The sequence below is a fragment of the Ictidomys tridecemlineatus genome, chromosome 4 (assembly GCF_052094955.1).
Source record: "Ictidomys tridecemlineatus isolate mIctTri1 chromosome 4, mIctTri1.hap1, whole genome shotgun sequence".
In the NCBI taxonomy this organism is placed as follows: domain Eukaryota; kingdom Metazoa; phylum Chordata; class Mammalia; order Rodentia; family Sciuridae; genus Ictidomys; species Ictidomys tridecemlineatus.
In genome coordinates, this window is record NC_135480.1 from 209,300,509 (window position 1) to 209,313,206 (window position 12,698).

A 12,698-nucleotide genomic window follows, 5' to 3' on the forward strand; every position below is an offset into this window, starting at 1 on the left:
GGCTGGTCACTGGGTCCCGGCTATGATGGGAGCTCAGGCTCTTCTGCCCCAGGGGTCCTGAGAGCTGAGCTCTGCCTGAGTTTCTGCAGATGGTCTCGGCCTCCTGTCTTTAAGGCTCACAGGACAGGTGGCTGGGACCTTGTCAGACAAGGACCCCCACAGCCACAGATCCTAAGGGCCTCAACATGCTCTGCACCCAGGTGTGACTGGGGGACCACAGTCCTCTGATCATCCTGAAGTGGGTTCCAAGCTTTACTGGACTTGCTGGGCGATACCCGAGAGGTGGAGACAGGATGGACTCGGGGCCAGCGAAGCTTCGATTGTCCTAATCCCGGATTTCTTGCCTGTCTGGAGGCCTCAAGGATCTGTTTCTAGTGAACTTACCCATTTGCTCTCCCTGGGTGCAGGCTCTGATCTCCCAGGCAACCAGAGACAGACCCCACCAGACCACCAGGAGACTCTGGGCTCGGCAGCGTCAGGGCCAGAGCTGGGGTAGGCAGCGCGAGGCTGGGGGTCGGGGGAGGCAGCCTCACTACCAGTGGACTGGGGCCAGGCAGAAGGAACTGAGGATGCTCTTCCAGGTCTTTGAGGGTCTGCCCAGAGACCCGTGTGGCAGGTGCCAGGGGATCTAGGGCATGCAGGGTCAGGGGGTGCAAAGTCCAAGGGTGCTCTACACCCCTCAGCTGCGGGGCTCCTCTTGGTGGCGCCAGGCAGGAGTGACCAGGCCAAGCCTTGCAGCAGGAGGGGCGGGGCTGCCGAGGGGCTCAGGAGGTGTTTTTAGGGGCCCTGCTCCAGCCTTGGCCCACAGCTGCACTCTGAGGACAGGAGGGCCAGGCAGCCCGAGCTGGAGTTCTGCTGGCTGCCTGCAGAGGCTTCTGCCTGGTCCACAAGCCGACCAACTGGGCTTTGCCCCTGCCGTCCTCCATGGGGTGCCCCCACCTGCCCCCTCCCCCAGGCCTCTTCGCCTGGTGATTTCTGACCCTCCTCAGGCCCCAGCTGAGGGGCAGGAGGCAGTTTGGGACCCCCTGCTCTGCACTTGGTGTCCCCTCTGGTCCACACAGCTTACAGGCCAGCACTGTGGTCTGACCTCCCTCCCAGAACAAGCAGATCATATGTGGCCAGCTGGGAAGCAAAGAGGGCCAGGGGCAGGGGTCTGTCCCCTAGGACAATGGCCTGGTGCCAGGACAGCAGAACCTGGCTGCTGCCCAGGTGGCCCCTGTATGTCCTGCTCCCAGTCCTGCCCTGGGTACCTGGAGTCAGAGGCTAGGGGCTCCCAAGGGCTCGGGATACCTGGGCTCTGAAGAGCAGCCTGCCCCACTCTGGCCATGAGGAGTGCCCACTGTTTCTGGTACAGGAGGTGCCACCAGGAGAGGTGCTGTCTGTAGGGGACAGGAAACCACCCCTGGCCTTCACCCTGCCCCCTCCATTGGTCAGCAGGGCCCTGTCACCAAGGACATGAGAGGAGCCTTTACAAGAGCTCTGGATGCCAGTTCCCCAGTGTGGTGGGGGAGGGGCTGCAAAACATTTGGGGAGATGGGGTGAGGGGCATGACCCTCCCACCCCACAGCCAGTCCTTCCCCAGAGGGTGTTGAGGGGGACCTCACTCCTCGTGCCAGGTTGATCCTGGGACCACCATGAGGACAGGACAGCCCTTACCTGGTCCTTCCCCAGTCCCAGCCCCAGCACACCCCGGAGGGCCTCTGAGGCCCCTCCAGGAGGACAGTGTCCTTCCCTCAGTGCTGTGTGCAACTGCTCACCCAGAGGAGAGTCTGGCCAAGAGTGGACACTCCATGACCTGGAGATGAGAGGATGGAGGGCCTCCTGGAGAGAGGGAGGGGTGGGGTGTGAATGGAGGGAGGGAAGGAGGGGGAGAGGGGAGGGAGGGAGGGAGGGAAGGGCCCCAGGCCTGGTGGTATCCTGCAGCAGTGGCAGTCACCGGGACTCACTGTGACAGGATGCACAAGGTGGGGGTGTGAAAGAACCACCCCCGCAGGGTGTCGGGGGCCTCATCCCCACCAAGGCTGGGGTGGGAGTGGCCTGCAGCCTGGCCTTCCCCAGTGTGTCCTTGTTGGCTCAGGAGTTCCTCCAGGCAGTGCCCAGTCTACCCTGATGCAGGGAGCAGCCCAGGGTCCTGCAGCTGCCTCCGGGAGAAAGGTTTTCTCACCACCTTCGTTCCACACACAGGCGGACATTGGGAGTCAAGGTGCTGGGAGACGGACAGCACCCACCAAGCCTGTGGGTCCCCAAGGGCCTGAGCAGCCCAAGCAGAGGGAGAAGGGCCTGGCCTCCTGGGGCACAGCACATACTGGAGGCAGCCCCGGGGGAGCAGGTCCAGCCCCCTGCACAGGGCCGGCGGCCACGGGGCCTGGAAGCCTGCGCAGGCCGACACTGGGAGTCAGCGCCGGTTTCACCTGGGGTGAGAGTGAAACCTGCTCCTCTAATTACACCCCTGGATGGCTCCTCCGCCCCAAGCCTTCCCACTTCAAAGGCCACTGGCCCCAGGCAGCCAGGGAAAGTTTCTGGGTGTCCGGGAGCCCTCCTCCTCCTGCAGGAGCATCTGCCCCAGTCTGGGGGTGCAGGGAGCCTAGAGTCTGGGCCCCACCGTGGCCGGCCCTCCTCCATGGGCCTGGGTGCTCTGCCCAGGGTACCTTGGCTCCCAGCTCTGGAGTCTGCCCCCCTGACATGCTGGCCCCCACCTGCTTGAGGGCCCCTTAGGCTCAGGTCCATCCTGAGGATCAGCCTGGCCTGGCTGCAGACAGGAAGCTTGCTCTGGGCCTGTCCTCAGTGGGTGCCTGGCCACAGACAGGACAGGCATGTCTGAGGTCAGAGCCAGGTGCAGACTGGCAGGGAGCTTCAGGGCAGGGCAGGCCTGGCCACAGGCTCAGGCCGGGTGTCAGGGGATGGGGGCAGTGGGGAGAGAGAGCCCAGATTCCGACCAGGGATCAAGGGGCGGGGTCAGTAGCCAAGCAGAAGGGCACCAACCTGGGCCCCAGGAGGCCCCACAGGCCTCCCCAGAAGCTACAGGGTGGAGCCCCCCGCCCGACTCATCCCTGGGCAGCTGGTCATTTCCTCACAAGTTACACAGCTGGGTGATTCCCATGGCACCAGGAGGGAGTGGACTCCAAAAGGAGCTGAGGCCAGAAGACACTGGACTGAGATGCCAAAAGGAGTTGGTTACATGGGAAGGAATTGGCTGAGGGCCTGCCAGGTGGCATTAAGAGAAGTTGAGTGTCCTGAATGAAGGAGGTGATTGCCTCTCTGCCCTGACCTCTAAGGCCAGACCTCTCTGTGCCCCAGTCCTAGTCCATCCCACTGGCTCAGGAGCCCTGCCCTGCCCTATACCATCTCCTATACCTGCCTTCTAAGGCGCTGTGCCCAGCACCTTCCTGCCAGCTTTGCACCTCCTGGAGCTGCCTGCAGGGCATGCTCCAAGCTAGCCAGATGGCCTCCAGGTGGGGCTGGTCAGTCTGAGTCCTGGACCCACCAGGAGGCTGCCTGGAGGAGGCACCTGGTCAGCATTGGCAGGGGAAGGAGAGAAGAGCCCAGGAACCCAGGCCTTTGAAGCAGCTCGCAGGGCGGCCCCTCCTGCTTGCCTGCCCCCATCACAGAGAGGCGCCCAAATAAAACAGCATTTGATCCTGATTTCAAAGGGGTCTTTGTCCTGGCCGGGCCTGCTGCTGTGTGGGCCTGGCCTGGGCTTCTGAGTCACCTGTCCCTCTGCCCCAGGGCTGGGAGGCAGATCGGCAGCTGGGGCTGGCGGCACCTCTCGGCATCACACAGAGGTTCTGCGTATCCTTGGTCAGCTTCGGGGACGCTGTGTGTCTATCTTCCTGGGGTGCTGGCGGCTCCCTCGGTGCCCAGGTCCTGTCTGTCTCTGGGTTTTCTGTGGATCACTCCCTGCCTCAGCCTCCCCTTGTCTTCCAGTCCCTCTGTGTCTGCCTCCCGGCCAGAGGCCCCCTTCCTGGGGAAACAGACGCCGCAGGGTCTCCTTGGATGAGGGCGAATGCCAAATGGGCTCGGGCCTCTTCTCTAGGGGTAAGGCCCATCAACAGCTGGCCACCAGACTCAGCAAATGGTGTGTGTGGCCATCCTCCCCCCGGCCCCATGCAGGTCCTTCTGGAGGGATCATAAAAGACTACCGGCCGTGGCTCCCCTGGGGTGGCTGTGGGCGGGTGCACGGCAGCCAGGAGACCAAAGGCCCATGTGCTGGGCCTAAGGAGGCCCTGGCTGCAGGCTGAGGCCTCACAGTGGACAGGTGCCCCCCACATGGGAACCCCAAGGCTCCCGCGTCAGGACCAGACTAGAGGGCAGTGCGGGGCCAGTGGAGACCCAGCTGAGCCTGGCCACCCCCGCTGCCAGCTGTGGCCCTCGGGTTCTGCACGGGCCCTGGTCAGCTGTGCTGATGTGAGGGCCCCGCTCCACTGCCTCGCCCCGGGCCTGTCCTGGACCTGCTCCTCTGCCCGCCGTCGGGCTTTCTCTGGAGAGCCCTCTCCACCAGCAGCAGTGGCCGCCTCCTTTTCACTCACTGAGGGGCTCCTAAGCTGGGTGCCTGGTCCTGAGCTGAGGAAAGGACACATGGGACGCAGCCACTGGGCTTGGGACAAAAGACCAGGCTTCAGAGGGGCAGCCTGTCCAGAACGATCATCGGGTGGACATGCTGGTCCAGTGGCCCAGGAGCCAGGATGGTCTGTAGAGGACACTCACCCCTCTGCTGGGCCGCTGCCCTTCCCTCCCTGACACAGCCCGAGTCACAGTCATGCCTCCCACAGCTGGTCCCACAGGCCAACCCCTGGGCCATCAGAACTGGGGGATGATTTCCCAGAAGTGGGGCCGTGAGTCACTAGCAGCCACGGAAGTGGCCACCTCCTGTGCAGCCAACTGGCTGCTGGGCTTCGTGAACATGCCGACCTCAGAACCATCCTCAGGCAGCTCTGGTCAGCGGCCCCGGCCCAGAAGACATCCATCTTTTGTTGATGGGGGTCCTGCCCGGGTGTGGGAAGGTCGGGTGCTCAGGGAGGAAAGGGCACCTGCAGGGAGCCCACCTGGAGAAGGTGTGTGGCAGGTGACCGGGGGCCTAGAGGCAGAGGCCGTCAAGGCTGCAGCCCAGCAGGACGGGCAAGGCTGGGCTTCAGGACCAGCAGGGTCTTCCCAGGGGCTCCCAGGCCAAGGGTGTGTCCCAGAGAAGGCTGGGAGGACGAGAGAAGCAATTTCCAGTCCCCCAACAAAACCAGCTGGCCTCTGCCAACTCAGGAGGTGAGTGCCAAGGTGACCAGAGGGAACCAAAGTGGCCCAAAGCCATGCAGTAACTGGGGCCAGCCTTGTGAAGCCCCTCCTTCTCCGTCCTTCTCCAGGTCCTCTCCCATCAGTGTGCTGGACCCTTCCCGGGAGCGGGATGGCCAGTAGGTGGGGGTGTTGAAAGAAGAGCACTGGGCCCCAGGTCCAGCTCTGCCCTCCGTTTCAGCTGCTGTGTTTCAGGCTGGAGGCCTGCGGCAGGAGGTGGTCCTGGGTGCCGCACTCACACGGATGCCTGCCAGACCCAGCCTCATCCCTGCCCCGCCCAGTGCCCCACAGGCCACTGGAGTGGGAGGAAGTGGAATGGGCCCGCAATGGGTGGGAGTCCTCCTTCCACCTGTTGCCCTGGGCAGATGGGGTGAGGAGTGGGGTCTGAGAATTAGGACCTTGAGGTGAGTCACTGCTAGTTATGGTTCTTGGAGAAGTTTCCTAACCTCTCTGAGCCACAATGTCCTCATCTATGGGACGGCTGATGCCTGGCACAGGTGCTTTCGGGAGAAGCGGGACTTAGGCTGAGCCAGCTCCCATCTGAGTGCAGAGGACAGTCATCCACCAACACGCCAGCATACAGTAGGCGCTCAGGAAACACCCTCCTGGGGCCCTGAGGATCCTAGAGCGAAGCTCTCATTGGTCACTAGGGACAAGGGCAGAGGCAAGGTCTCAGGGCACCTCTGCCTTTGGCCTACCTGTCCCCTATACCCACCCCTCTGGCTGGTGGCTGTTCCCAGAGTCCTGGGCCCTCTCTCCTGTGCCTGCTCAGATCTCCTGCCAACCTCCTCTGGGGGCTGTCCCTGCTCGGCCCCACGGTGACGCCTGAGGAGCCCCACTTCTCCTGGGAAGGGGTCCAGCTCCCACAGGGCAGCCTGGGGCGCCCTCCCACTCCGGCTCCACAGGGAGGGACTCCCTGCCCCTGACAGCGGCTCAGAGGGTGTGCAGGGTGACTCCCCGGGGCACCAGCAAGGTCGGCCGCTCTGGTCAGGAGCACGGCCTGGACACCTCTCAGGATGCAGGCCGACTCAGGGTTGGCGGGTGCAGAGGCAGCTGTTTTCTGAAGCCCCTGCCTGGGAGCGCTGGGCCCGGACCCCCTCATCTATTCCCATGTCCGCCCCTGGCTGTCTCACAGAGGGACAAGACGGCAGGATGCAGGGGCCTTTGCTCTCTCAGGTCACAGACATGCGGTCATCCAGCACATTCCAGAGCTTTCCCAACCCCTGGCTGTCCTCCCCTCCCCACTGGGGTCCAGGTTCCCCCCACCAGGTCACCCCCCACCCCCTGGAGGTGATTTCCTCTGCCCAGCCCCCTCCATACTAAAATCCACCAGGACAGGCCTCTGGTGGCTCACACTTCCAGCTGTCCACACAGCCTACCGGGCCACCTGGGGGAGCTGCCCCCGACCTTCTCCCCTGGTGGCCTTTCTAGGCAATGGTGGTGTGGGGTCCAGGCTGGGGCCCCGGGACTTTGGGCCACCACCCCTGCTCCCTCCACAGAGCGGCCTGGACTCCATCTTGCCCAGGGACCTGCCAACCCCGCTGCGTCTGGGATTGGACACCATCTCTGGGCTTTAGGAGGGAACCGGGGAGTACCACCTGAGCGGCCAGGGATGGGCTCCTGGAGACACAGGGAGTTGGCATGCAGGACAGAAAGGGCCACGGCCCTGTGGGCTCCAAGTGCAAAGACCTGGCTGACCTCTGGGTCTGGGGCTGGTTCCTGGGGAAACAAACCTGATGGATAGGAGGGGTCAGTCCATCAGTGTGGTGGTCCTGTGCCCCCACCATGGGGGCCAAGCAGTGTGAGGCCAGGCCTGTGGCTGGCCACCTCAGGAGGCTACGGCCATCTCAGTGGGCACCCACCACAGCATATGTGTGTGTCCTGGGCCTGGACCAGCCTGTGTCCCATCAGGGGAGCAGTGACAAGATGGAGGCCAGGACCAGGCTGCCTCGCTCCGGGCCCAGGGAGGACAGGGGGACCCTGGGGCCCTAGGTACACTGCCTGCCCCAGCCCTCCCCTGCCTGCCTTCACCTGGGTGAGCAGGTGGGGAGGTCAGAAGGTGGGAGCCCCAGAGACAGCCAGTGTCCGGGTGGGAGGAGAGGACATCTGGCCAGGAAGGGCGTGTTAGTGAACACTTATGGAGCACCTAATGTATGCTGAGTCTGATGGAGAGAGTCAGAGAACTGGGCACACCCCTGTCCTCCCACGGGCAATGTCACCACCCACAGGCTGAGACCCTTCCTGGGTGGGCAATCCAAGGGGACTCCTGGAAGGGGAGGTGAATTTTCGAGAGTCCTTGGAGGTAAGTGCCTTTCTGGACCTCAGCTTCCCTCTGAGGTGGGGAGAAGAGCTGGTCCCACCTGCCACACAGGGTCTCAGTAAGGACAGAGGGACTTACTAAGGGAGCCACTAGAGTCACTTGCCCTCTGTGATCCCTCCCTCCCTCCCTCCTTCCCTCCCTCCCTCCCTCCTTCCCTCCTTCCCTCCCTCCCTCCCTCCCTCCTTTCCTCCCTCCTTCCCTCTCCCTCCCTCCCTCCCTCCCTCCCTCCCTCCTTCCCTCTCCTTCCTTCCCTCCCTCCCTCCTTCCCTCCCCCCCTCCCTCCCTCCTTTCCTCCCTCCTTCCCTCTCCCTCCCTCCCTCCCTCCCTCCCTCCTTCCCTCTCCCTCCTTCCCTCCCTCCCTCCCTCTCCTCCTTCCCTCCTTCTTTCCCTTCTGTACTGGGGATTGAACCCAGGGTGCTCTACCACTGAGCTACATCCCCTGCTCTTTTTCTTTTGTTTTGAGGCAGGATCTCACTAAGATGCCAAGGCTGTCCTCAAACTTGTGATCCTCTTGCCTCAGCCTCCCAAGTCACTGGGATCACAGGTGTGGCCACCATGCCCATCAGTGCCATCGACTTTGAGGGGGTCCAAGACATCATGTCCTTAGTGTCCTTTGGGGAGCTGGGGGCTGAGCGCTGGTAGACACAAGGCTGCTGTGCGCTGTCAGAGACCCCCGACTCCTGGAGCTCCCAGCTTCCCCGGTGACTTTCCCAGAGCTCGTGCAGACAGGCAGCTGGGGGCTCCTGGCCTACCTGGCCAACAGCACAGCTGCCTGTGGAGGCCTCACTGGAGCCAAGAGGAAGCTGGGGTGCAGCCTCTGGTGCAATCGCCATCGTGTCCGTGACCCACGAGCTTGTGCAAGAGCGTGCGGCCCGGGAAGCGGGCTTCCTGAGACTGCACGCAAGGGGCAGGAGGGGTCACCAGGAGGCGGCCCAATGGCCAGGGTGGCCTGGGCAAGCCTCCAACAGGGTTACACCATAGAGCTGGGCCTTGGCCCTGGGGCCTGAGCCCACGAGTGGGATCCCAGGCCCCTCAGCCCATCCCCACCCAGCCTCGGGGATCATGGGGTGAAGGCCACCCTCCCCCACCAGCCCAGCTCTGGTCCCCTGCTCCTTATGCCCCTCTACCCCCAGGACAGAGTGGGTGACCGGCCAGGTCAGAGCTGAGCACTGGTCTCACAGCTGCCCTGTTCAGGCCCTGACCCCAGTTCCTCCGAGTGTGCACTGAAGCAGAGCCTTTTCCTGTCCCCTTGGTGGCCTGGGGCCACAAAGGGTCCCCCAAGGCACCAGAGCACCGACATCAGAGGTCTGGGGCTTGAGCTGCGGGGAGGGGGAGCCAGAAGTGCGAGGCAGCCAGGGACCAGGACAGCTCCGCCCCAGCCAGGGGATGGGCAGGTCGAGGGGTCACCTGCTCAGCCAGCCTGGGCTGTGCCCATGCAGGGGCGACAGTCGAGTGACCACGTAACGCCTCTCAGAGCCGACCCTGCTCTTGCCTGGCAGGACCATACCCGATCCTCAGCACAACAGGCAGGAGCCAAGATGCCCCCCAGGACTGACTGTCTCCTGAGGACAGCCTGGATGTAGAGGGAAGCCGGGAAGGGGCTGCAGACCCTCCCCAAGGCCAGGCCTGACAGAGCACTGGACCCAGAGCCCTGAGCTCCACTCTCCCTAGCCAGTCCTCAGGGCCCCTGCAGCGCCTCTTCCAGCTCTCCAGGTCCACTCTGCGACTGCTGCATCCGCCCGAGACAACTGCCCTCAGCTGGAGTAGATTCTGGGCACTGGCTTCAGGGTTGGAGAGGGGGCACTCTGGGGGTCTGCCCCCCCACTGCTTCTAGCAGCCGCTTAAGAACCAGCCCCGGGGGTGGAGTGGCTGCCTGGGGTCACAGGAGAGTTGAATGGACCATGCCGGGCTGCACTCCAGGGCCACTGGCTGTGGGGAGCTGGCCAGACACTTGATCCATCCACCTGGGGCTGGGGGCCTGGCCTGGGTTCCTGGGAGCAGAGGTGGACCCACCTCCCCACGTGGGGGGTCCTGGAGAACGGAACCTCTGAGATTCCAGAAAGCCCCTCTTCCCACAAGAAGGCCTCCTGCCCCCCAGGCCCGCCCGGCGCCCTCGCCAGCCTTTCCGGCCCCTCTTGCGACACACGTGAAGGCTGCACAGAAACCCGGAGGCTCAGGCCCCGACGTGCCCCCTGAGCTCACTGCACAGCTCCCACGGGGAGGGTGGCTGGTGGGGAGACCCGGTCCTGGGGAAGGTGGAGGTGGGCACCACCGAGCTTGCCTGTCTGGGCAACACCATCTGTGCCCAACCCTGGCAGAGAGGCCCCACAACTGCCCAGGTCCTGCACCTCTCTCCCCACCCCCAAATGGGTCATTTGCCCAACACCTCACCAGATACCTGGGGCCCCACGCCTGGCCATCCAGTGATCTGATGACCCAGGCCAGCCCTGGGAAAGGGCACACTGGGATACGACCCTTTCCCAGGACCCCCAGGTGGCCCCTGCAACACTGGCCCTCGTGGGCTCAGGCCCCACACATGGCCTGCTGGGGAGGTGGGAGGTGAGTGGGACCTATGAGAAGGACCCTCAGGTGGGGGTCCTGTTCCCCACTCTAGGGACCTGGGTGCTAGGAGAGAAGCAGGTTCTGCCCGGGCATGTCCAGGAGATTCTCTGGGCTGTGATCAGAGTCAGGGAGAAGGGGCAGGTCTTGGAGCCACACCTGCTGGGGACTGGAAACTCCAGCTGGAGACCCACAAGACCCTGTCCAACAGAGGCCAGCTTCTCCTGCCCTCCCTGCTCCTCCTGGTGGGGGTAGGTGGACAGATGGCCCAATGCCCTTGGCTTCTCAGCTCTGGTAACCACAGGTGCACAGGTGGGGCCAGGTGACAGAGGCTCTCCTTCCCCTGTGGCAGATGGGAGGATAAGGTGGGCTTCCTCCTGGGGAGACCTGCTGGAGTGGAGCTCTCAGGTGGGCTCCGTGGCCAGGCAACCCAACAGCTCTTAGAGGTGGACAACCTTCCCTCTCTCCCAGGACCAGGTCCCTTTGGCCACTCTCCATGCTAGACACGTGTGGACTGCCCTGTGGGGTTGTGCGGTCCGTGCACTCCCCCCGGACTGTGCAGCCTACACGTATCTTTCTAAGGTGCAAATTGGAGCTCTTCACGTAAGAGCTTAACCTCAATATGGCTCCCCACTGCAGAGAGAAGGAGCCTGAGTCCTCTGCAGCCCCCTGACCCCCAGCCTCATCTTGCCAGATTATTCCTCTGCCCCCTGCCCCCACCCCTCAGCCCAGCCAGGTCTCTCTGTGAGCACCACAGGTGAGTCAGCCCATGCCAGGTCACCATACTGTCCCTGCCTGATCTCTGGGACCTGTCCTTTGTAGGGTTCTGCTAGGGCTGGGAGGGACCGGAATCAGGCCACTTAGGACTCCCCTGCATCTGACTGGGGCCCAGCACACTGAGGTTTGCGGAAGCCGTGTTGATGGGGAGAGGGTCCCGGGGGAGCGAGCCCAGGGACGGGAGCAGGGGCTCAGGGACCCTCTGGTCAGGGCCTGGGCACAGCCCTGACTGGCCTGGGAGGGTGCTGAAGTGCCCGGTCCGCACCCCAACTCTCCTGCCTTGCTGTGGAGACGTGGGAAGCCAAGTCTGGACCCTTATGGCCCTAATCTTCCCCTCTGCACAGGGGTTCACCCAACAGGCCAGCCCCCTGTCCCTCAGCACATGTCCCCTCAAGTTGTGCCTGGCTTCAGAGCTCCTGGGCAAAGCCAGCCTGTCCCCCACCACCTGCCCCGTGGGCCTGGCTGTGCCCACCGGGGAGTCCTGAGAGCCCTGTGAACCACCCTCGCAGCAGAGGCTGGGTGGCCTCCATTCAGGCCTCTCGGCCTCCCCATCTCTGGATGCTGATGAAGCCAGAAAGCCCTGGCCTGGGTCGTGGCAGGACGGCTCGCACTACACTCCCACCAGTGCTCACAGTGCTGAGAATGGCTCACGCCAGGTGGCACCGAGGGCAGCTCTCCTGTCCCCTGCTGCTGGCTCATGCCTTGTGGGGTGGGGTGAGGGAGCTTTCTGGGGAGCCTGGCTCTGGACTCATCCTATCTCCTGTCCAGTGCCCCAGGAAGGGCCCAGGGGACCCAGAGGACAGGCTTTGGTGTGCTCAGGGCTGGATGGTCCCAGGGACTGAGGCAGTTCTCCGCCCTGGTCCCTGGAGGCAGATGAGGAGGCCCAGCTGCCAACCCCGACCCAGCACAGGGGCTTCTGGACCCCCAGGCCCTGAGCTTCAAACCTCAGTGGCCTGACCAAGTGCTTGGTCAAACTGCCCAGCACTGCCTCCCGACAGAGGCAACCATGGAGCACCAGCTGGGCACGACAACATGCTATGGAAGGGCAGAGCTCGTGGGGTGGGGGTGGGGGCAGCAGTGGGGGCTGGGCAGTCTCCTCTGGGCTCCAGGAGGGGCACCTGTGGGCACTCACACCTGGCCACCTGCCACTCCTCCCTCCTCAGCTCAGCATTTTCTCACGCTCAGAGCTGGCACAGGGTCTGGGCCCCGCCGGGACTTGTCCTCCTGGTCCTGGGAAGGCAGGCGAGGCTTCCCTCCAGGCCTGGGGCAGGGGCCACAACAAGTTGAGACAAGGCTCAAGTTGGGGGGAGGTTGCAACACCACTGGGCAGCTGCAGGAGGCCCTGAATGTGCGTCCCAGCCTGCGGGCACCCAAGGGACACAGAGGCTTCCATGCTCCCTGGCGTCAGACCCAGAAACCTGGGCCAGGACCCCGTCCCCCTCTGATCCTGTTTCCTCCCTTGAACAAAGCCATACAGGCTGGCAGGACAGGCATGGGGCATAGCGCCTCAGCCGCGCTGCACACCTCCTCAGGCCTGGATGGGCAAGGGCGCAGGGGCCAGTGTTCCTCCCTGGAGCGTGGGCTGAGTGGAAAGCCACCTCGGAGCCCAAGGAGAAAAACCACAGTGGGGCTTGTTCTTGCTGGCACAGCGGCTGTCTTTGCAACCCAAAGCTAAGAATCTCAAGGGTCCCCAAGTCTGTCAGGCTGGGGACAGAGGCCTGTGGCTCCTGGCCTTGGGCCTGACCTGTGGCTGTGGAGTTAT